This window comes from Lissotriton vulgaris, chromosome 2_1, assembly GCF_964263255.1.
Source record: "Lissotriton vulgaris chromosome 2_1, aLisVul1.2, whole genome shotgun sequence".
In the NCBI taxonomy this organism is placed as follows: Eukaryota; Metazoa; Chordata; class Amphibia; order Caudata; family Salamandridae; genus Lissotriton; species Lissotriton vulgaris.
Window position 1 is genome coordinate 1,972,601,855 of NC_141687.1, and position 22,469 is coordinate 1,972,624,323.

At 52.4% G+C, this 22,469-nt stretch overlaps 1 protein-coding gene and 1 pseudogene across 4 annotated transcripts in view; both read left to right on the forward strand.

The window, feature by feature from the left end:
- Nucleotides 1-22,469, forward strand: part of LOC147733584 (protein regulator of cytokinesis 1-like) — a 544,834-nt gene that overhangs the window by 64,388 nt on the left and 457,977 nt on the right. The window lies entirely within an intron of this gene.
- Nucleotides 17,723-21,749, forward strand: LOC147733585 (uncharacterized; annotated as a pseudogene).

The following is a 22,469-nucleotide window of genomic DNA, read 5'->3' on the forward strand; positions in this document are numbered from 1 at the left end:
CCGGTAGGAGCGACTTCCGCGCCCTTCCCCCGTACAGGTAATAGAGTATGTTATGGGGTGACAGCTTGTGCCGCTCTAGTGCAGAAGTCGGATGTTCGGCCGGGGTGTGAATCCAGTCATTTATGGGCGTCAGGTGTTCCTCCTTATGCTTCTAAATTAGGTAATGAGATGCCCCCGCTGTACTGGTGCCGTTGGAGTGTCTGGAGGGCAATTCGAGGTTGTTTCCCCCAACCACAAGAACAAACGGAGGTCTGCATGTATTTTGGGGAGTGTGGCGGCCGGGAGTGGGTAGTACTCATTCTGAAGTGCATAGAGGAATTTTGGGAGGGTAATCATTTTATACATTGCAGCCCTGCCTAGTAGGGTGAGCCGCAATTGCCTTTATCTGTTCATGTCTTCCACCGCATTGGTCATGACTCGCTCTATATTTCTGTGGAAGGAACGAGTCTCGTCCCGAGTTACATATATCCCCAAGTATTGAAACCCCTCTGCAGTGGTGAGCAATTGTTCTGGTAAGGTCCCCCAATTGTCGGCCCCCTGTGGGTCGTAGAGCACTGACTTGTTACAATTAAGGGTGTGGCCCGCCCTTGCACCAAAGCCACCCAGTTCCCTGAACAGTTCCGGGATCGAGCTCTCGGGTTCTGTGTTGTATAACAGCACATCATCGGAGTATAGGAATATTTTTTCATGTGGTCCTCCTTACGTGTCCCAGGCAAAGCCCCTAATGTCCGGGTTTTGTCTAATCCTGGCAGCCAGGACTTCAATTGTTAGTGTGAATAGGAGAGGAGACAGTGGGCACCCCTGTCTCGTTCCCCTAGACTCCTGGAACTCTCGGGACAGTCTGCCGTTCACCCGTACACGAGCTTTCGGGGCTGTGTACAATAGCCTTATCCAACCTTGGAATTTTGGGCCTAGGCCGAACCGTTGAAGCGCTGCCATAAAAGGGCCAGTGCACTGCATCGAACGCTTTTTCGGCGTCCAGGGATAAAAACCAGTGGGGTTCCTCCCTGTCCTTGACTTCTTGGAGCCAGTTGTGTGTGCGTCTGAGGTTGAGCTTGGTCGCTCTGTCCGGTAAGAATCCAGATTGGTCCGCGTGTATGAGATCAGGGATCACCGACCTCAGGCGAGTAGCCAGGACCGTTGCCAGAATCTTCACCTCCATGTTAAGGAGGGAAATGGGGCGGTACGAGGCACACTCATCCTTGGGCTTGCCCTCTTTGTATATCGGGACTATTGTGGCCAATGTAAGATCCGGTGGGAGGCATCCTGCCTTATAGGAATCAGCGTATAAAGCTTTGAGGTGTTGCGTCAGCAGATCCGACGTGCGTTTAAAGAATTCCGCCGGGAATCCATTCGGCCCCGGTGTCTTCCCGTTTTGAGTTTGTTGATGGCCTTTGAGATCTCATCTAGTGTGATTTCCGCCTCTAGCTCTGAGCTAGTTTCGGCCGCCAGTGTGGGCAGATCTACCTCTCCCATGTAGTGCAATGCCTCCGTGTCCGTCCCGAGGTCTCTTGCATTATAGAAGCATTCGTAGTGGGATGCAAAGGCGTCGGCTATCTCCTGTTCAGTGTTCACCAAGTCACCTTCTAACTGTCTAATCTGTTCTATCCACCTAGCTGCCCTTTCTTTCCTGCTTAACCATGCTAGGAGACTGCCCGATTTGTCACCCACGTCGTACAACCGGTGGAGGGTTGCCAAGGCTTGTGTCCGTGCCTCATTAGAAACTATCTTTCTTGAAGTGAACTGTTGATAATTTTGGTCCAGAGTGGTAGAAGTAGTGGGATGAAGTCCTTTACAGCATTAGCAGGAAGGGGGTCTGTTAGGTGGTTAGAGGGTTTCAGTGTGGTGAGCAGTTTGTTAATTGTTTCTTCAGAATAGGTGTCAAATGATGACCATGTAGCATGGTTCTTTGGTTCATTGGGTATTATGCTGTGGGGGTTGGAGTGAAGGCTTACGTCATTGAGAAGATCTTTCCTTATGTTGCCAGTCTTTAGGCTAAAGAAAGCAGAGAAGTCTTCACAGGATGGTGTATCACCTGTAGTGCTATGCGATGGTTGGGGACGTTCCTTGGATTGTGTGTTGATTAGTTCAAACAGTTTTCTTGGTCGGTTTTTTGCTTGGTCAAGCTGGAGGCTGAAGAATTCTGATTTTGTGCGCTTGATTTTCCTGAAGTAGGCGTTTCTCTTTTTCTTCAGAGTTTTAAGGTGCAGTGCCGAAGGGGCTGATCTCCAGGTGCGCTCTGCCATACGCATAGCTCGTCTATCTTCGTTGAGTCTGCTTTTGGAGGAGACTCTTTTCAGTTGCAATGGGGCGGACTCCTTGATTATGGAAGTCGTTGAGCTAGTGGTCGGTTAAGGATTGAACGTCTAGAGCACAGGTAGGGGGGAAGGAGGAGATTGCAGCTGTGGTAAGGTAGAGAGTTTGGGTTGAGTTTCTTCAGGTCCCTTTTCCAGACCTTGGATTTGGTGGGTTAAATCGGGTTAAATGTAACTTTTTCATTGATAAAGAATGTGATAATGTGGTCTGACCAGTCACAGGGTTGGATTGATCCAAGTTGGGTAGAGTTCTCTTCGGAGATGATAAGGTCGAGGATAGTGCCTTTATCGTGGGTCGGGCTGTTGCAGATTTGGTTGAGGTCAAGAGCATGGAGTTAGTTTTTGAGGCTGTTTACCACTGCGTGATTGTGATCGTTCCAGTGGAGATTGAAATCACCGAGGAAAATTTGAGTGTTTTGCTGTCCGGAATTGGTTGAAATTGTGTCCATGAGTTGTTGGGTGAAGATGAGGTTGTCACCGGGTGGGTGATAGATGATGTGCAGAGAGCGTACAGGTTTGCTCTCGCTGATGACATCTAGGCAGATGTATTCACATTAGGTGAGTGAGGGGGAGGTGACTCTAGTAACGGAGAGGTTGCTCCTATAAATACATGCGATACCACCGCCTGTATTGCTGGCCCTGTCAAGTCTAATGATGTTGTAATTGGGGGGGGGGGGGGACTAGAATATCCATGATGGGTGTAGAAGAATCAGTTAACCAAGTTTCCGTCAGAATGGTTAGATCAAGTTCCCTTGAATTAATGAGATCAGCGATGTCTGAGGAGTGTCTAGGGGCCGACCTACAGTTGAGAAGAATGCATTTGAGCTTTGGGGTGTAAGGGGTGGAAGAGTGTTCTAGAGTGAGGGGGACTTTTTTAAGGTTATATGGGACGGAGCCCCTGTTTTGAGTGGGGTGCCGGAGGGGATTTGGGTGAATCGTGGGGATGGAAAGGTGTGTGGTGGTTAAGTGGTTTTGGAGAAGAGTATCATATGAGCTGAGAAGGGTGTGTCGTGGTCCGAAAGTGGAGTGACTGTGCGTCTGGAGTGGATGGTGGGATTGCGAGCGGGGATTGAGGTCCAGTGTAGGAAGTTTTGTGTGAGAGGAAGAGTAGGATGGGTGGTGGATGTGGTGGGGGGGTATGTGTTGGGGGGAAGGTGGTGGTCCGTAGGGCGTGTCTGTGTGGTGTGAGGAGTAACTCTTTCAGAGTGTGCAGATCTTCTTTGACTTGGAGGAGGGTGGACATAATCATGTCTAGTGTTGGATTGAGAATGGAGGTGGTAGTGGGTACTGTAGGTGTGTAGGTATCAATGTTGCTGGGGCTGGGGGGGTGTGGTGTTGCAGGTGTTGGTGATATTAGTAAGTGGGTTAGTGATCGGGAGGGTAGGTAGGTTGGGTGTGAAGGGTGTGGTTGAGTTGGGAGGGGGGGGGAGGGATGTTGGGGGGTGTGTGGTCTGGGCATTGCGGGGGTGCAGGTGTGGTAGTGGGGACTAAAAGTGGGGGGGAGAAGTTGAGGGATGAGTGAGGGCTAGGGGTTTCCGGGGTGCAGGTGAGGTAGTGGGGACTGGGAATGGGCGGGGAGATGGGCTGGGAGGAGGACCTGTTGTGAGGAGTGCAGTTGAAGGAGGTAGGGTGTTCTGAGAGTCTAGTAGGAAGTGGGAGGGCAGGGTTCTGTTGGGGGGTAGAGTGGGTGGGGTGGGGAGGATGTAAGAAGAGGAATGAGCTAAGACTGTGATTGAGGGATGTGATGTGACTGTAACGGGTGGGTCATGGAATAAAGTGCTGAGGGGAGGGAGGAGATGTGTCAGTGTTGGGAGGCGCTGTGGAGTCAAGGTTGTTAAGATTGGGGGTCAGATGGATAGGGGTCAGAGGGTGTTAGAGATATATTCTTTGAAAGTGGGGAACAAGTTGTCGAATAGGTCAAGGTTCCTGTCTGTGGATTGAATTAGGATAGTGCCGTTGTTGTAGATAGTGATAGTTGCTCTAGCTGGGAAGAATTGGGAAGGTGCGGTGGAAAGTGTTAAGCCATGGGCGGATTTCCTGGTGGCGGAGATAGTGAGTAAGCTGAGGAACGCTTTTCTCCATTGTGCTCTACGTATAGTGTATAAGATGATGTTGGTGCACTTGGCTCCCTTGTTAAGTGAGAAGTAGGTGTCTACAAAGGGGGTTTCGGGGTGAGACTTCAGGAAGTTGTGTTTAAAACGTTTGCCGGTGTTTTTGGAGAGCTCTGGGGGGTAAATAATCTTAAAAGTGTTTGCCCGTAGGTTCCATGATAGGAGTAGAGGTGTAGGAGGGTGAAGGAGGTTGTGTGGGTAGGAGAAGGTAGAGAGCAAAGGTACGTGAGAAGGCGTAGGTGTTCAGGTTGAAAAGTGTGTAAGAATGATCAGACAATTTGACTAGTCTAAAATGGGCGCTTCATTAGGCAGGGTAAGGTAGTGAGGATTGACTAGTCTAAGATGGCCGCCAAGACGGGGAGGTAGAGCAAAGTATTAAAGTCCTTCTTTGATGTTTTGAGACCCGTTTCAATTTCTAATTCAGGGCAGACTGAGGGGTCCAGTTACTAGCTTGCTGGGGGAGGGAGGGGGGGGGGCTGGGGGGGGGGGGTTCCTATGTCCGTTTTGATAGTTTTGGTGCCAGGCAAAGATTTAAGTTTAGTGGGAGCCTGGTGAAATTGTAGCAGGTCGTGTGCAGCGTCTTCTGGAGCGATTAACGACTATCTCGGGAGCAGCATGGGGGCCTCGTGAAGGCCGCGCGGAGAAGGAGAGGAACAGGAACGAAAGAAAGGGCAGCGAACAGTCTGTGCCTCGAGCATCAGGATCACAGTTGCAGGGGATCGGCGCAATCGACACTGTCCTCTGCTATGTGGGGCATGATCCGCCGTGCAATAGCTGATGGGGGCAGGGGCTGCCGTAAGGTAGCCAGGGGGGGCACGCTGGGTCAGGAATACAGCCTAACAGATGCTGCGAGCAGACTTGATCGCTCGCTTTGTGACGAACTGCTCCACAACAGCCGTACAGTTTGGGACGTGGATGCAGTCATTAGCAGTACGGTGGGGGTAGTCTCCAACGAGCCAGACACCCTTGACGGCCAGAGCGAATCCCCGGTACAAACTGCCAGCAGGATGCCCCTCGCTGTCTCCACTGGAGTCAGGCTCACCGGCACACACCCCAGCAGGGTTCCCTCGTTGTCTCCACTGGAATCTGGCTCATCGGCACACACCCTAGCAGGATGTCCTTCGCTGTCTTCACTGGGATCTGGCTCACCGGCACGCACTCCCAGCAGGCGCAGGCTCAGCGATGTCCCCCGCGGTCTCCAATGAAAATAGGTAAGATCACTATCCAGTTACTTGTAGGTGTTCAGTTCCTTACAAGAGACGGTGCAGGGGTCGGTGCTAACAGGGATTAATCCAGAAATTGGGATCCCAAGCACTCTGGATAACCAAGAGTAGTCTGTTTAACTGAGGCAGCAATCAGAGCAATGCCAAGGGGCGATCCTATTGTCTCCGGAACTGCCTATTGCTAAAGAACAACCATGAAAATGTGTAGGCATTTATATAGCGCACTGCTACCCGTAGGCGTCCTGGCGCTTCGACCGCTGCGAAACCCTTCCTGGCTTCCCTGAGAGATGGTCCCTTAATGGGTATCTCCAGGGTGAGACCAGGCATCCCCGGCGGTCTGGGGGGCCGTTAGTGAAGATGAGGCAAGCTAATGCCCAGAGTTGCCGAGTGTGATCGCTGATCAGAGTGGGGTCTGAGTTAGAATTTATATTGATGGACAAATCTTGAAACTTTGAAAGTCTAACCTAAACCTAGAATTACACACTCGACTGACAATATACAGGAGTACACAAGCTATAAAACAGTATCCTGCCAACTCCAATAGAAATAAACACAAATTATCTGCATGCTACACACTTGTGACTGTCAAGTGTAGTGCATGATAACGTCAACTGAGGCAATTTCAATTCCTACCATCATGTCTTTGAGTAAGCAGGACAACAGGCAAGCAAGAGGCTGGGGATAAAAACTGCTTGGATGCTTCCGAACATTGATGTAGGTGTTTTTCAGTTTGAAGTTATTATTTCTGTTGTAAGCAATGCTAATTACAAGATCGAAGGCCTATGTATTACAAGCAAGTGCAATCAACACCATAATTAGCACAGAATGTACAATAAAAACAAACTATATCAGAGCACGTAATTACAGAATCTATACAAACTGTAGTTGGTAAAGCAAAGGAAAAAGTGCAAATACTTTCAAAGTGCATAATATAGCAATCACGGTCCAGCAATATTAAAAAAAATCAAGCATGTTTTGTAAAACCATCCCCCTTTCTTCCTGCATCAAGGTGATCCAGGGTCTTTCCTTATCTGTATCTCCAGCGTTTTCCCAGGTTTGTGTCAATCCATGAATCCTAGTGCAGGTGTCTCCCAGTGTCTGTCTCTCAGTGTCTGTCTTCCAGTGTCTTCCCTTGTCTGTATCTCCTTGTCTTAGAGTCTCCCAGTGTCTCTTCGAGTCTCCCAGTGTCTCTTCGAGTCTCCCAGTGTCTCTTCGAGTCTCCCAGTGTCTCTTCGAGTCTCCCAGTGTCTCTTCGAGTCTCCCAGTGTCTCTTCGAGTCTCCCAGTGTCTCTTCGAGTCTCCCAGTGTCTCTTCGAGTCTCCCAGTGTCTCTTCGAGTCTCCCAGTGTCTCTTCGAGTCTCCCAGTGTCTCTTCGAGTCTCCCAGTGTCTCTTCGAGTCTCCCAGTGTCTCTTCGAGTCTTCGAGTCTCCCAGTGTCTCTTCGAGTCTCCCAGTGTCTCTTCGAGTCTCCCAGTGTCTCTCCGAGTCTCCCAGTGTCTCTTCGAGTCTCCCAGTGTCTCTTCGAGTCTCCCAGTGTCTCTTCGAGTCTCCCAGTGTCTCTTCGAGTCTCCCAGTGTCTCTTCGAGTCTCCCAGTGTCTCTTCGAGTCTCCCAGTGTCTCTTCGAGTCTCCCAGTGTCTCTTCGAGTCTCCCAGTGTCTCTTCGAGTCTCCCAGTGTCTCTTCGAGTCTCCCGTGCCCTGTTATTGCTTTGCTGTTGTTGCAGTTTAAGCTGTAGTATTTTGTTGCATCTGTACCTGTGTCTTGGTTCACTGCCTCCCCAGGTGTAACCCCTGCTCCCCGCCGCCATGACATCGCGGCCCCGCCCCCTTTTCTTCTGTGTCCTCCCTGCTCCCGCCTCCCAGCTGCTCTTCCCTCCCACTTCGCCTTAAATGGAGATCGCGCGGATGCGCAGCGGGCGCGCCGATTGTGCGCAGAAGGCGTGCCCAGCACCAGAACCCCTGGCCCCCGCCGACGCCAGACCACACGACGGACCTACGATGCCGCCACCCTCCACGCACTCAACGACGGCCGGTACCCCGCCTGCTACCAAGCCACCCCGAAATGCACCCACGGAGCCTTCGCCTGCCGATTCACCTGCCTCCGGGCCTGCACCACACCCGCCAAGCCGATCACCAGCAGAAACCACCTCAAGTGCATCCTGCTCATCACCCGCTCCATCCACAGACACGCCGTGGAACTCTGGAACCTGCTCGACACAACATCACCAGATGTCGCCTTCCTCACGGAAACCTGGATGAATGCCTCCTCAGTGCCCGCCATCGCCGACGGATACAAGGTCAACCAGACTGGAGGAGGCATCGCCATCGTACATAAGAACCCCATCTGCATCACTACCAACTCCGACGACACCCTCACCGCCGCCGAACACCTCCACTTCCAGATACACACCGACCCCAAGACGACCCTCACCTACAGACCCCCGGGACCACGCACACAATTCAGCGAAAACATCGCAGACTTAATCAGCCCGCACACCCTCGCGTCCTCTGACTACATCCTCCTAGGGGACGTCAACTTCCACCTGGAGAACAACGACAGCAACACAACTACCCTGCTGGACAACCTCTCCAACCTCGGACTCAAGCAACTGGTGAACACCCCCACCCACTACGCCGGCAACACGGTTGACCCAGTCTTCTCCAGCAAATACATCTCATCCAGCCACTCCACTTGACTTCTTTGGACTGACCACAGCTGCGTCCGCTTCAGCTTCAGAAGGACCACGACCCACCACCACCCGCAACAGGCACCTCGCAGGAGCTGGAACAAGATCACCGCCGACCAGCTCACTACCTCCCTCAGCCAGACTCCGCCCGCCAGCACAATGGACCCCAACGAAGCAGCCAGCAACCTCACACAGTGGATCACCAACTGCGCAGACGACCTCGCACCACAGAAGACCCCTCCCAGCAGACCCAGCAGCAAGAAAGCCTCTTGGTTCACCGACTAACTTATGAACTCCAAGAAGAACTGCTGCACCCTCGAGAGAGCCTGGTACAGCAACCAGACCACTGACCGGACTGCCCTCAAGCACGCCACCCGCAAACACCACCACCACCAGCTGATCCGCACCACCAAGAAGACAGCATTCAAAGAACGACTGAACAACAACGCCCACAACAGCAAGGAACTCTTCAGCATCAAAGAGCTCTCCAACCTCCGCGCCGTAAACGACATCACTCCCTCGCAAGACCTCTGCGACTCACTCGCCTCGTTCTTCCACAGCAAGATCGCAGACATACACAACAGCTTCGGCACACAGACCACGCACCCAACCTCCGAACCAACGCCCCTCACCACCACTCTCTGTGCCTGGACCCCGGCACCGAAGACACCACCCGTACGATGAACACCATCCTCTCCGGATCACCAACCGACCCCTGCCCCACACCACGTCTTCAACAAGGCCGATTCCATCATCGCACCCCATCTCCGGGACATCAACACCTCCTTCAACACTGCCACCATCCCGGAGAGCTGCAAGCACGCGGAGCTCAGCGCCCTCATGAAGAAACCAACTGCGGACCCCACCGACCTCAAAAACGTCCGCCCCATCTCGCTCCTCCCTTTCCACGCCATAGTAATTGAGAAGACCGTCAACAGACAGCTTGCCGCCTTCCTCGAGACAAACGGATCCCTCGACCACTCGCAGTCCGGTTTCTGGGCCAACCACAGCACCGAGACCGCCTTCATCGCAGCCATTGACGACATCAGATCCCTGCTAGACAATGGGGAAACAGCGGCCCTCATCCTCCTGGACCTCTCCGCAGCGTTCGACACGGTCTTTCACCGCACCCTAGTGCAGCTCCTCAGCAACATCAGAATCCAAGACATGGCACTGGAATGGATCATCTCGTTCCTCACTGGAAGAACCCAGAGAGTCCGCCTCCCCCCATTCAGATCCGAGGCCACGAAGACCTCTGCGGCGTACCACAAAGATCACTCAGTCCCACCCTCTTCAACGTCTACATGAGCCCCCTCGCAGCCATTGCACGCCAACACAACCTCAACATCAACGCCGACGACACCCAGCTGATTCTCTCCCTCACCAACGACCCCGCCAGAACCAGCCTACACGAAGGGATGAAAGACGTCGCCGAGTGGATGAAGAACAGCCGCCTGAAACTGAACCCGGACAAGACTGAGGTCCTCATCCTGGAGTCATCGCCCTCCGCCTGGGACGACTCCTGGTGTCCCCCTGCCCTGGGCACCACTCCCAAGCCAATGTACCACGCACGTACCCTGGGCTTCATCCTGGACTCCTCCCTCTCGATGACCAGACAAGTCAACGCCGCCTCATCATCGTGCTTGAACACCCTGCGCATGCTCCGAAAGATCTTCCGGTGGAACCCCACCAAAACCAGGAAGACTGTCACCCAGGCACTCGTCACCAGCCGACTGGACTACGGAAACGCCCTCTACGCCGGAACCGCAGCCACACTTCAGAAACGACTCCAACGCATCCAGAACGCCACCGCATGAATCATCCTGGACATCCCCGACACAGCCACCTCTCCGGCCACCTAAGAGACCTACACTGGCTCCCCGTCAGCAAGAGGATTATGTTCAGCTTGTGTCTCCCGGTGCTTGTGTCTCCCGGTGCTTGTGTCTCCCGGTGCTTGTGTCTCCCGGTGCTTGTGTCTCCCGGTGCTTGTGTCTCCCGGTGCTTGTGTCTCCCGGTGCTTGTGTCTCCCGGTGCTTGTGTCTCCCGGTCTCCCTGAGCTTGTGTCTCCCAGTCTCCCTGAGCTTGTGTCTCCCAGTCTCCCTGAGCTTGTGTCTCCCAGTCTCCCTGAGCTTGTGTCTCCCAGTCTCCCTGAGCTTGTGTCTCCCAGTCTCCCTGAGCTTGTGTCTCCCAGTCTCCCTGAGCTTGTGTCTCCCAGTCTCCCTGAGCTTGTGTCTCCCAGTCTCCCTGAGCTTGTGTCTCCCAGTCTCCCTGAGCTTGTGTCTCCCAGTCTCCCTGAGCTTGTGTCTCCCAGTCTCCCTGAGCTTGTGTCTCCCAGTCTCCCTGAGCTTGTGTCTCCCAGTCTCCCTGAGCTTGTGTCTACCCAGGAATCCAAGTGTAGGTTTCGCCCAGTGGCTGTGTATTGCAGTATTCGTGTCTCTAAGGGTCTTCCTCTCTCTATCTTCCAGTGTTTGTGTCTCCCAGTGTCTTGCCAGGTGTGTCTATCCAACAATCCCAGTGTAGGTGTCGCCCAGTGGCTGTTTGTCTCCCAGTGTCGGTCTTCCAGTGTTTTCCCTGGCCTGTCTCCTAGTCTTCTTGTCTCCCAGTGTCTCGTCGAGTCTCCCAGTGTCAGTGTCTTCCAGTTTCCCAGTGTCTGTCTCTTCCAGTGCTTGTGTCTCCCAGTGTTTTCACAGATTTGTGTCTATCCAGGAATCCCAGTGTAGGTGTCGCCCAGTGGCTGTGTTTTGCAGTATTCATGTCTCTAAGGGTCTTCCTCTTTCTATATCTTCCAGTGTTTGTTTCTCCCAGTGTCTTCTTTGTCTGTGTCTGTGTTCATATCTCTCAGTGTCTGTTCGTGACCCCCAGTCTGTGTCGCTCAGTGTTGTCTCCCAGGGTCTCTTGTCTATCTCCCAGTGTTTTCCCATGTTTGTGTAAATCCATGAATCCTAATGTGTCTTCCAGTGTCTGTTTGTGTGTCACAGTGTGTTTCCCAGTGTCCTTCAGTGTTCATGTCTCCCAGTGTCTTCCTTCGTCTGTGTCCCTCAGTGTTCCTGTCTCGGTGTCTCCCTTTGTTTGTGTCTCTCAGTGTGTATGTCTTCCAGTGTATTTAGGTGTTCATGCCTCCCAGCGTCTTCCTTTGTCTGTCTCTCGGTGTTCATGTCTCCCAGTGGTCCACAATTTGGATATAGATTGGTCAATCACACACAGACCAATGTTTAACTGGCAGAACTATTACTTCTAGGATCCAACTGTAAACCATCAAGTACACCTTTGGGGTTTTTTGTTTCATTGTGCTCAGTCTCTGTATCTGTTAGGTACGTTTTTTAATTACTGTAATGGTATGACTGGTGTGTAAGAATGTATGTTAGGAACATATTAGATTGTTAGGGGCACGTTCTTTTTTCTCATTGTCTTAACTTGCACTTTACTTAATAATATAAATTGTATGATGAATGTTGATTAACTTTTGCCCAGGATGTTATATGACAAAATGAAATGTACAGATGTATAAATATTTTCAAACTAAAATATCTGAAAAAACAAATAAAAATATGTTTTGATAATATTTTGATGTTCTAGCGTTCCTCTTTGGCATCCCTCTTTTTGTGAATATGGTCAGGATTTACTCCTAGTAAAAGCAATATAGGTCCTTCTAGAGGTACTCCCTATTTTGCATGTCTCCCAGTGTCTTCCAGTGTTTGTTTACATTGTCTTACTTTGTCTGTGTCCTTCAGTGTTCATGCCTCCCAGTTTCTTCCTTTGTTTGTCTGTGTTTGTCTTACAGTGTCTTACTTTGTCTGTATCTCTGTGTTCCTGTCTCCCAGTGTCTTCCTTTGTTTGTGTCTGTGTTCCTGTCTCCTAGTGTCTTCCTTTGTTTGTGTCAGTGTTCCTGTCTCCCAGTGTCTTCCTTTGTCTGTGTCTGTGGTCATGTCTCCCAGGGTCACTTGTCTGTGTCTCAGTGGTCATGTCTCCCAGGGTCACTTGTCTGTGTCTCAGTGTTTTCTTATGTTTAAGTCAATCCATGAATCCTAATGTAGGTGTCTTCCAGTGTCTATTTGTGTGTCCGTGTATGTCTCCCAGTGTTTGTGTCTTACTTTGCCTGTGTGTCTGTGTTTGTCTCCCAGTGTCTTCCAGTGTTTGTCTAACATGGTCTTCCTTTGTCTGTGTCCTTAAGTGTTCATGCCTCCCAGTGTCTTCCTTTGTTTGTGTCTGTGTTCCTGTCTCCCAGTGTCTTTGTCTGTCTCTCGGTGTTCATGTCTCCCAGTGTCTTCCAGGGTTTGTCTTACATTGTCTTCCTTTGTCTGTGTCCTTCGGTGTTCATGTCTCCTAGTGTCTTCCTTTGTTTGTGTCTGTGTTCCTGTCTCCCAGTGTCTTCCTTTGTCTGTGTCTCTCAGTGGTCATGTCTCCCAAGGTCACTTGTCTGTGTCTTATGTTTTAGTCAATCCATGAATCCTAGTGTAGGTGTCTTCCAGTGTCTATTTGTGTGTCCGTGACTGTCTCCCAGTGTTTGTCTCCCCCGGTGTCTGTGTCTCTCAGTTTCCTTGTCTCTCAGGGTCTTCCTTTTTCTATGGTATTCCCTTAGGTATGTTTCCATTTATACAGCACGGTGTATAGATATTTATTATCTAAATCCTCATCTGGCATTCAGCGGACATTGGAGGCTTTTTGCTCCTTCTGTAGACTCAGAAATTTGGAGATTAGCCTCTCCAAAACAAAATTTATGATCTTTAACTCCAAATTGTACAATTGCCCTCTCCCCCGCTTGGATAGCACAGCGCTCTAGAGTTTCTACTTTTGCTCCGGAGTCGGGAGGTACGCTCAGACCTCCTGGGACCCACTGGGCGGCTTGCCGAAGCAGACTGGTGGTTTTGCGGCCTGCAGGGCCTGGAAGCGGCTGAAAGCACCGTCCTTGAGTGCTAAAGTGACCCGGGGAGGGGGCAGGCGCCCTGGGCAGACAGACGCAGGAGCACACTCGGATCCTGACCCCTCATCCAGAGGGTGCCCAGCCCCCCTTTTTGCAGACCTGGACGCTGGCTCTACCCGGGACCGCATTGGTGGCTGACTAGATCTGGTGGGCCCACACAGACACTGATTGCGGCTGGCCCAGGGACTATCTGCTGGCGGCATAGGAATTCCAGCGGGGCTTACCTGATGATCCCAGACCCCTGGCTACTGTGGTGAGACAGCGGGAGGCCTGGGGATACTCTGCGCAGGCAGTGGAGGCGCAGGAGAGCCACGAGCAATTGAGGGGCCTGGTGCATCTGGCGCCATCGTGAAAACTGGTCCTGGCCTGCCCCCGTGGTTGTGTCCCTGCATAACGTGGGTAGCTGTTGGTCTGACTGAGGAAGCATAGGGCCTAAAGGAAGTGACTGTTGCGGGGACCTTTGCGGGACACACCATTCGCCCCCCAAAATCCACCACCACACAAAGGAACACAATGGTCAACTACACGGCGCAGAACATCCTGGTGGCTCTGGGGCAGCGGAGCCGTCTCTAGCCGCTATCATGCAGGCGATCCTGTCCCTGGGGGCGACGCTGGAGGCCAAAATTTATGCCGTCTCCATAGAATTGGCCCTCCAGCGGGCGGATCTGTTAAAACCTCCAAAAAGGCCACTCAAAACGCGATGGTGATTGCAGATCTCCAGCAGACTACCAAAGAGCTGCAGGGCCAGGTCCAGCGACTTACGCAGCAGCAGAGACTCTCGGAGGTACGCCTGGAGGATCAAGAAGGGAGGGCCCGGAAGAACAACGTGCGGGTAGTGGGGGTTCCAGAGAAAATGGAGGTGCAGAGTGTTGATCTCTTCCTAGAGGACCTTATCCTGAACCACCTGAAGCCCAAGAGACTCTAAGTTCTTTGTCGTGGAACAAGCGCATAGGGACCCAGTACCCCCTCCTTGCCCGGGTGCCCCTCCTAGGACGATCATTGCAAGGATCCTGAATTACAGGGACCACAACTCCATTTTGCAGGCCGCTCAGCAGCATGGGGACCTGAGGATCGAGAATGTCAACATCTGGTTCTTTCCCGACTTCACGGTCAAGTCCAGCAGGAGCGCAGGTCGTTCGATGCCGTAAAGAGAACTCCGGACCCGTGGCATCAAGTACATGACGTTCTTTCATGCGCGCCTTAAGATCCTTCTGCACGGGAACTCGTACTTCTTCACATCCCCGGAGGAAGTCGGTACTTGGCTGGAGGAGCAGGCACAACATCGGGACGCTTCGCAGACAGGTGATGGCTGGCGAGATCCGGCGGAGCGGTCCCTGGTTTCCTCCACGGGGTCAGTGGCGAGGGTAAGACGGAGACTGGATGGAACCCTGAGGACTGGCAATGCAAGGACTTGGAGTTTGCCTGCCTCGCCTGAGCTTGGCTGAGGTGGGCGAAAGAGGCCCGGACTGTGGAGGCGCATGGAGAAACACGTAACGTATGGCTGCTCTGCTGTGGGGTACTTGTTGTCCAGGGAGGGTCCTGTCCGAACTGGTTGATGGGCGAGACAATTGGTCTTATATGGATTCCGGTGCTGGACTTGAGTAGTAGTAGGAGGGGAGGGAGGCTGGTCAGGCAGAGTTTTGCAGCGTGAATCTTTCTGGATTCACTATGCTGTGCATATTCCGCGGTCTTGTGGTTGGCTCCGGATTCGTAGTCGCTTTGTTTTTTCTTTTTTTTTTTTTTTGTCGCCCAAGTGGGCGTCGGCGTCACCCCTTCCTGGGTGTATTTCCGGTGACGTCGGCATGCTTCCTGCGGAAGCTCCCACCCTTGGGCGCCATCTTCAGATTCTTTTTTCCGCGGTCGGGTCTGGATCATTCCCGTTTGGGCTCCAGACATTTTTGGAGAAAGTACTAGAAAAAGATCGAAATTGGAGAAGATATCGAAAGAAGAAGACTACGAAGGACTTCGCCGAACACTACCTGGCGAAAGGAAGGAGAATTCATCGAGGACTTCGACGATCGTCGGCGTTCGCGCGGCCAGGGAGGCCTAAACACTAGATGATGGACAACACGCCGTTCAAGTTCTGCCCGAACTGCCACCACAAGTTCGCGCAGAAAGACCAGCACCCGGTTTGCAACCTTTGCCTACCGGTAGAACACAGAAGCAAAGACTGCAACGCCTGCTCCGTCTTCGCCCAGAAGACCCTTCGTGTAAGGAGGAGCCAGAGGGTAGCGCACGCCACCCTCCAAGGAAAAGGCCCGACGCCATCGCTGTACGAGCTGGGGATGTCCTCGGAGGAAGAGGACAACGCTGCCGCCAAAGACGACAGCTACACGGCCGTAGAGACCGATTACACGAAGACATCTGATAAGGTAGGAGACTCGTCGTTCCCCAAGAGCACATGAGACTCCGAGTCTCTCAAAAACGAGGGCAAGGCCCCGAAAGCGCCGGTGCAGAGACACCTCACGTCCGCGGCTACCCACAGGCCCAGCGGATCCTCTGAGAAGGACTCCTGGCGCCGAGAGCTGCTGAGCAGCAGAAGTCGCCGAAGATCGTCCCCGAAAAGGACCGATCGACGTAGAGGGAGGAAGACCCTAAAGCTTCGATGCCGTACAGGGACCCGAAACCCAGTTCGACGTCCAAGGCCTCGACGCCGAAGCTCTCACAGCCGACCCAGGCGCCGAAGAGAGTGGCCGAACAATCCGGCGCGGACAACGCGGCCGAGATGGAAAAGAAAAAACGGCGACTAGAAGCCGAAATGGAAAACATCTTGCAGCGGAAAAAGGATTTCGATGCCAAGATGAGAGCCTTCACGATTCCCCCACAAGACCAAGCCACCCATGCGGGAAGTGGTCGAGGAGGAAGAGGAACAGGTCGAGGAACATGAGCCTGGCACCGAAATGGTCGACTGTGAGGACGAGAATCCCTACGAGGCTTACAGCTATAAGAAGGAAGAGGACCGCAGGTTGGACGCCGAGTCGGCCACCTCTGATCCGCAGGAGGAGGATTACCTGGATGTCGACACCGAAAGCCCAGAAGAGGCGGTCGACACATACCCCTCGAGGCCATCGCCGCCAGATGACATCGGGGCTTACAACTCGGTGATAAGGTCGGTGGCAACAGCTTTCAAGCTCAAGCTCGACAAGGAGAAGCAGAAAGCGGACTTTCTCCTCGACATTACTCCCCACGCAAACAAGGAGCCAGTATCTACCCATGCTCTACGGCGTCTTGGCGCAGGGGATGGAAGCATTCAGGGAGCCCGCTACATGCAAGGCAGTCACTCCCAGAGCAGAAAAAAAGTACAAACATTCATCGAAGGACCCAGCCTACATTCGAGGCGTGGTCTCAGCTGACTCCATCATCACAGCCACAGCAAGAAAGAGGACGAACGTGGCCACCACTTCTGGACCTCCTCCTGATAAGGAGAGCAAGAGGATGGACTTAGTGGGCAGAAGGATCGAACGGAATGCCGCGACCCAATGGCGCATGGCTAATTCCAATGCCCTCATAAACAGGCACATGTACCAGATCATGGAGGAGCTAGGAAAACTGGTGAAAGACTTACCCCAGGAGGCCAGGCAGAACGCCGAGAAACTGGTGGAAGAAGGGAAGAATGCGGCAAATTGTTGCCTCAAGACGGCCCTGGATGGTGCAGACACCTCCAGCAGGCTCATGATGATGGGTGTCACGGAAGAAGACACGCATGGCTCAGAATCTCTGGCTTTAAGCCTGAAGTGCAACACAGCATCTTTAACACTCCGTTCAACGGCGAGACGCTGTTCGGGACAACTGTTGACGAAAAACTCAGTCAACTGAAGAAAGACAATGAAACTGCACGATCCATGGGAGCTTTGCAGTTCAGAGGCAACAAAAGGGGCAGCCAGTCACGGAGGCCCGGCGGAAGAGGTGGAAACCAGCCAGGTACTTCACACCAGGCTTTCCAACAGACGCACCAGGCTGACTCGCAGGCGCGACAGAGTCAACAGAAGCAGTCCTGGCAGTACCAGTCAAGGGGCCAGTCCTTTCGAGGGAGAGGAAATGGACGTGGACAGCATAAAAGAGGGGGCCAGCAGCCGGCCTCTAAATGACTTCAGAAACACCCGTGTGCCCGCCCACAGAAAGGACCCCGGGGGGCAGCACGTACAAAGGGGTCAGGACACAATGGACAACTACCACCACGTAACACCAGTGGGTGGAAGATTAAGACTCTATCTCCAGGAATGGAAAGAGATCACATCAGACAAATGGATTCTAAACATCATCCAATACGGGTACTGCTTGGAATTGGAGGGAAGACCAACAAGCAGGAGACCAAAGCGAAAGCCACTAACAAACTAACAGCTACAGCGGCTTCAGGAAGAAGCGAGAGAGCTCCTTCAAAAGGAGGCCATAGAACGGGTTCCTTTCAAAGAAAGAAACAAGGTAGTATACTTAACGTATTTCCTCGTGCCGAAGGTCGACGAGACAATGAGACCCATTCTGGACCTCAGGTTCCTAAACACATTCATAAGAACACAAAAATTCAAAATGACCTCCCTGCAGGAGGTGCTACCGCAATTGCAGATTGAGGACTTCATGGTCACGATAGACCTCAAGGACGCCTACCTGCACATACCAATGAACGTGACGCACAAACATATGCTCAGGTTCATGGTCGGAGACAGCCACTACCAATTCACGACACTAGCCTTCGGTCTAAAATCAGCACCGAGGGTCTTCACGAAGTGCCTCGCGGCAGTCGCAGCGCACGTACGAAGGAGGGGGATACACGTATATCCTTACCTGGACGACTGGCTAGTGAAAGCACACTCGTACCAGAAATGCAAGAAGGACGCACATACAGTGACGAGAACACTGATAAACCTGGGGTTTTCCATCCATTGGAAAAAATCATCAATGGAGCCGGAACAAGTGAAGATCTTCTTGGGGGCACAGATCAACACCTTGCAGGGCAGAGTGTTCCCCAGCAACAAGAGAGCAGGGGCCCTGGTGAGGGAAGCTCGCCTCTACCGGAATGGACAAGCTCCGACAGTGAGGACTGCGAGCAAGATCTTGGGGGTGATGGCATCATGCATCCACCTGGTACCAAAACGTACGCCTACACATGAGACCCATCCAAGAATGGCTCCAGGATCAATGGTCACGAGCTTTGGGGAGTTGGAAGGATCTAGTGGTTGTGACGCACGCAGTGCAGAGGGAAATGACATGGTGGACCATGGAGAACATAGCAAAGGGAAAGCCTCTTACACCCCCAACACCAACAGTGACCATCACCACAGACGCATCCATGATGGGATGGGGCACTCACATGGAAGAGCTCAAAGTCGGGGGTCTGTGGACTCCAGCAGATGCGTCGAAGCACATCAATTTTCTGGAATTGAAAACAATCTTCCTTGCATTGAAAGCCTTCCAAACAAGACTGTACAAGCAGTGGGTATTGCTGCAAACAGACAACACCACAGCGATGTTCTACATCAACAAGCAGGGTGGAACACAGTCAACAACGCTTTCGACACTGGCGCAGGAGATATGGAGATGGGCCATCCCCCTCGGGATAGACCTACTGGCCATACACCTACTAGGAAAGGAGAACATTCAGGAAGACTGGCTGAGCAGACAGACCTCTACATCCCACGAGTGGGAGCTCAATGCCCAGGAGACGAAGTGGTTGTTCAACAAGTGGGTAACGCCATCAGTGGACCTGTTTGCAACATGCCAGAATGCCAAATGCCGAAGCTTCGCATCCAGACAACCCGAAGAAGGGTCCCTTGGGAATGCCCTATGGATAGATTGGTCCGGGACATTTGCTTACGCTTTTCCCCCGATACCACTGATACAGAGTACTGAGCAAGTGCAGAGCGAGCAACATGACCCTGATACTGGTCACACCACAGTGGACCAGACAGACATGGTACTCGCAGATCATGGAGATGGCACATAGTCCACCCCACAGATTCGGCAGAAGAAAAGACCTGATCTAGATGCACAACGGAGAGGTACTGCACCCAGAGCCAGAGAGCCTGAGCCTGGTGGCGTGGCTCCTGAGGACATAGAATTCGCACACTTGAGACTGCCTGAGAGCCCCCTCAGGGTCCTTCGGGAGGCACGAAGGCCCAGCACACGGAAGTGCTACGGGGCAAAGTGGAAGAGATTCACAATATGGTGCAGGAAGGAAAGACTTCACAATAAAATGAAGGACTCCACAGTGCTAAAATACCTCATGCACTTACTGGAGAAAAAACTCAGCTCGTCCTCCTTAAGAGTCCACTTGGCAGCGATAGTCGCCTATACAAGGGGTGAGATGGGCAGGAGCTTCTTCACCTCTCAGGTTGTGAAGAGATTCCTGGAAGGAGTGAAGAGGATCGCACCACCCAAGCGGTTACCACCACCGGCATGGAACTTGAACATAGTCCTGACGGAACTCATGAAGGAGCCCTTTGAACCGCTCCACAAGGCCTCACTAGAGATGCTGATCATCAATACAGCTTTCTTGGTTGCAATAACATCCCTACGACGAGTGAGCGAGCTTCAGGCGCTAACTCTGCAGGAACCATACATACAAATACACAATGACAGGGTTGTGATGAAGACTGACCCACACTTCTTGCCAAAGGTGGTGTCCAGATTCCATATGAACCAGTCCATACAGATTCCGAGTTTTTTCCAAAAACCAACAAATAGTGCAGAGCGAGCCCTTCACACCCTAGACGCCAGAAGGGCGGTCATGCACTATATCGAGAGGACGAAAGGACACAGGAAGACAAAGCAGTTCTTTGTGTCATTCGCCAACAGTTTCTTGGGAAAGGCTGTAACAAAGAACACTATTGCACAATGGATCGCGCAAACAATCCAACTCTGCCACAAGCGGGCAGGTCAAGAGCTAGCAGAGGGACCACGTGCCCACTCCATTAGGAAAAAGGGTGCGACAATAGCCTTCCTGGCTAATTCACCCATACAAGACATATGCCTGGCGGCAACATGGGCTTCGGTGCACACATTCACGAAGCACTACTGCGTTGATGTTCAAATGAACAAAGAAGCACAAGTTGGACAAAAGGTGCTCCAGCACATATTCAAGAACCAAAGCTCATCTTCTACCCAGCCGCCACAGAAATGAGAAACCGCTACAAAATCTATGCACAGCATAGTGAATCCAGAAAGATTCACGCTGCAAAACGAATAGTTTCTTACCTGTCGGTGTAGTTTTGCAGCTTGATGATCTTTCTGGATTCACTAGCGAACCCACCCACCTCCGCCAGAAAGATGAGGCTGGAGAGAGAAAGAGGTGGTCAAAAAAAAACCAAAAAAAACCATAGAATAAAATGGATGACTTTTATACAAAGCGGTTAAAAGAAGTTTCACCTAGATAGAACATTGCCATCACTTCGGAAACGAAAGAAACACGGAAAAAAGAATCCGAAGATGGTGCCCAAGGGTGGGAGCTTCCGCAGGACGCATGCTGACGTCACCGGAAATACACCCAGGAAGGGGTGACGCCGACGCCCACTTGGGCGACAAAAAAAAAAAAACCAAAGACTACGAATCCGGACCCAACCACAAGACCGCGGAATATGCACAGCATAGTGAATCCAGAAAGATCATCAAGCTGCAAAACTACTACACCGACAGGTAAACTATTCGTTCCTGCTTGTGATTTGTTGTGCTCCTTATGCTAGCTTGCTTTTTCATAGGTTTGGGTGCTGTAGCTGTTGATACGGTGAAGGAGGGGTGGGTTGCCGTCCCCGGGCGGCGGATCTGATCGTCCCACACACCCCCATAGTTTTCGTTTTTATGGGCGACAGGCGCTCTGCTGGTTAGGGTACATTGGGTCACGTTGACCTGAGAGGCAGGGTGGGGGGGGACGGGGAGTTGGGGGGGGGACGGCCGAATGTTTAATCGGGGGGGTGGGGGGGGGCAATGAACGATGTGATGGTGCGGGTGATGGACACGTTGGGGTTCCCAGCTGATCGGGGGTGGGACGCCGCCTGGGGGATTTTGTTAGAGCGCTGTGACTGGCGGACCTCTGGAGGGCGCACAAACCCCCCCCCCCCCCCCCCCTCCCCCCCTCCGGCATTACACGCACATCTCATCGGCACATGGCTCAGGGTCCAGAATTGACTACCTCTTCACGCGGGTGGGGCATATAGGGCTCTTTCACGGCAGTTGTCATAAAACCAGAGGTATCTCTGACCACTCCCCAGTAGAAGTACAGATGATGGGTCCCAGGCGAGATTGGTCCACACCTCCCAGGTTGGATGCCTTTCTGTTTCAGGATCAGGAATTTGGGGAGCAGTTCGGAGATCGTGTGGATCTCTACTTTGATGAGAATGTGGGTTCGGTCAGGTCTCCCGGTATCATTTGGGAGGCATTTAAGACCGTGGCAAGGGAGTTTGCGCAGGCAGAATCTAGGAATAGGAGGAAGCAGAAACAGGCCCAGGTCGTTGGTTTAGAATCGGAGATTCAGGCCTTGGAGAGTGCTAGGGAGAGGGTCTGAGTACAGGAGAGAGACTTTAGCCACCTACTACGCCTGAAAGAGAAGGAATTGAGGGATGTGTTGACTGACCAGGCTCGTCGCACGTTCTTGCGACTCAACGGCGCGTATATGATCTGGGGGATAAAGCGAATAGGATGATAGCCTGGCTTGAGAGGAGGGACAGGGACCGTAACTGGGTCCCGGGTATCCAGCAGGCTGATGGAGCCACGAGAGAATCTGGAGCGGAAATTGCGGAGGTGTTTGCACAATATTACGAATCCGTCTACCACCCACACACTGAGAAATCAAGAATGGGAGTGCACCGCCTTCCTGGGGGATGTCCCCCTCTCGATTTTAGCACCAGAGGACAGCGACCTTTTAGATTCGAACATTACAGTGGAGAAGGTAGAGACGGCCATGAGTGATTTTACAAGCAGGGAAAGCTCCGGGCCCTAATGGGTTCGTATCGGGACGGGTGGCCCCTCACATGCTGCATATGTTTAATACTGCTAGGGAGGACGTGGTGCTCCCGAAAGATCTTCGATCGGCAACAATCGTCGTGGTCCACAAAACGGGCAAACCGTTGCTCCTACAGGCCCATCTCCCTCCTCAACTTTGAGACTAAGGTCCTAGGTAAAGTACTGGCTACTCGCTTAGAAGAGGTAATCCAATCCCTGATCCACCCGGACCAGTCTGGCTTCATGCCCCACAGGAATACCAGGCTCAACCTGCGGCGGCTGT